Source organism: Penaeus monodon, chromosome 37 (genome assembly GCF_015228065.2).
Source record: "Penaeus monodon isolate SGIC_2016 chromosome 37, NSTDA_Pmon_1, whole genome shotgun sequence".
In the NCBI taxonomy this organism is placed as follows: Eukaryota; Metazoa; Arthropoda; class Malacostraca; order Decapoda; family Penaeidae; genus Penaeus; species Penaeus monodon.
In genome coordinates, this window is record NC_051422.1 from 2,279,298 (window position 1) to 2,281,797 (window position 2,500).

Genomic DNA, 2,500 nt, shown 5'->3' on the forward strand with positions numbered 1-2,500 from the left:
ATTTGTTTATTTTACTTATTTATTTATTTATTTATTTATTACGCACATACTTGGGAAGAATATGATTATATATATATGTATATATATATATATATATATATATATATATATATATATACATATATATATATGTGTGTGTGTGTGTGTGTGTGTGTGTGTGTGTGTGTGTGTGTGTGTGTGTGTGTGTGTGTGTGTGTGTGTGTGTGTGTGTGTGTGTTTTTTCCTTTTTTTTTTTTTTGTAGCGCCTTCGTTGGAGAGATAGCGGAGGTTTAGGTTTCTCATTTAATCCCATTAATATAATTAAACAACGCCTCAGATCATGACAAGGGAACCGTGAATATATCTTCCGTCAGGTTCTGGCCATTATGCTGATTCGCATTATCCGAACACATACTTGTCGGCCGCCGTATCCGAGTCTGTTTGTTTGTGTTGAAGAGCTTTTGATGTACGACTTGTTCGATTGGGTTCGATTGCCTGTCGTCTGGCGCGTCCGAACGAGTGATTTCCAGCAAGTAAGCGTTTGGCAAACATTCGGATAGGTGATTACTGGTGTTACTGTCTCGGGCCATGATTTATTTGACAGCTGGGAGAATAAGTGTTTTTTTTTTTTTTTTTTTTTTTAATTCTTGTGTTTATTTTTTTCTTTTGTCTAACTTGGGGGTGTTCTGTGATTCCATGTTTTGTCTTGCTGCTTCTCTGTCTCTCTTCTCTACTCTTAATTTTCTCTCTGGTATAGGCTGCTCTCTCTCTCTCTCTCTCTCTCTCTCTCTCTCTCTCTCTCTCTCTCTCTCTCTCTCTCTCTCTCTCCTCTCTCTCTCTCTCTTCTCTCTCTCTCTTCTCTCTCTCCTCTCTCTCTCTTCTCTCTCTCTCTCTCTCTCTCTCTCTCTCTCTCTCTCTCTCTCTCTCTCTCTCTCTCTCTCCCTCTCCCTCTCCCTTACCCTTTCTCTTGCCACCTTTCTGTCCCTTTTACCCCACCTTTCTGCCCCTCTCCCCTCTCCCCCTCCCCCTCCATCTCCCCCTCCCCCCTCACTCCACACTTTCTCAGCCCAAAAAATCCACCAAGAAACTCACCCGGGCGCTGCCTCTCGCTCCACCCGAGGCTCTCTCTCTCTCTCTCTCTCTCTCTCTCTCTCTCTCTCTCTCTCTCTCTCTCTCTCTCTCTCTCTCTCTCTCTCTCTCTCTCTCTCTCTCTCTCTCTCCCTCTCGTTTCCCCCAAAAATGATGCTGTATATTTCCCGTGGCGAAGGAATAATAATTGAAGGCGGCAATTACTCCTTCTCGTCACTGCCAGCTGCCGTGGAAGGGAGGTTCTAGCCTGAGGCCCCTTGGGAGGAAGTCTGTTAAGTCTGGAAGTAATTTTTTTTTTTTTTTTTTTTGAATAGATTATCATGCCCTTGTTTGGGTTGGGTTGGGGGGAAGTTAGGGGGTGGGTAGGGGTTAGGCGGGGGGCGGGGGGGTCCGGTTCTTTGTTGAAGATGTAAATTGATTTTATATATTTTTTTTTTTTTCATTTTTTTTATATGGAAATTTATTTGCGTCTTTTTTATTTTTTATTTATTTAAAAGTGTTTTCCATCTGCTTCTTAATTAAAAAAAAAAAGTAATCACCTTATTCTTTTGAAAACAGAAATCAATGAACCATCAACTTTTAGATTCATAACAAAAGGCCTGTACCCGCATCCTGTACTAAGTCGACCGCTGTCGTACGTAATCTCGGCCGAGTGAGTGAAAGACGCGAGGCGATGGCACGTTATACCGGATGCCCGACCGCAGCCCACACTTTCTCTCAGGGGCAGCGGGGCAGCGGCCGGGCCTCCGTTGGTAGAAGATACATTTCGGTCTGGTTTTCTATGATTTTTCCCCGTTCATTTCACTTTTTTCCCCTCCTTTTTTTCTCTCTTTTTTTAGGTTTATTCTCTTTTTTTTTCTTTCTTTCTTTCTGTCTTTCTGTCTTTCTGTTAATTCTTTGTTTTCTCTTCTCTTATATCTTCTTTATTTCTCCTTATTTATTATTCTTTTTTTCTGTATGATTCTGTTCCTTTCTCTCTCTCTCTCTCTCTCTCTCTCTCTCTCTCTCTCTCTCTCTTTCTCTCTAATTCCTTGACCTTTTCTTTTTTTTCCTTTCCTTTCTAGTGGCATTTTGTGGTTTGTTTATCCCCCCAAAAGGCCTTCGGGTTGTAGTTGTTTTTTCAAGGTAGTTTGGATGGTAAAGGTGGTCTGACGTTTATCTGAATTCCGTCCCGACAGCTGCTTGGCCTGAGACTTCTTGAAATTAGGAGAATGGTAGAAAAAAAGTGGGGGGGGAAACTGGAGGGGAAAAAAGAGAGGTTAAAAATGATTTTTTTTGTGTTTTATGCCCTTCTTCCCATTCTTTTGCTATCTCCTTCACCTTCTTCGCCCCCCCCCCCTCCCATGCTCGCCCTCTCTCGTACCCTCTTCTTCGCCCTCCCTCCCATCTCCTTCGCCGATCCTCCCTCCCTCCTTCGCCCTCCATCATCCCT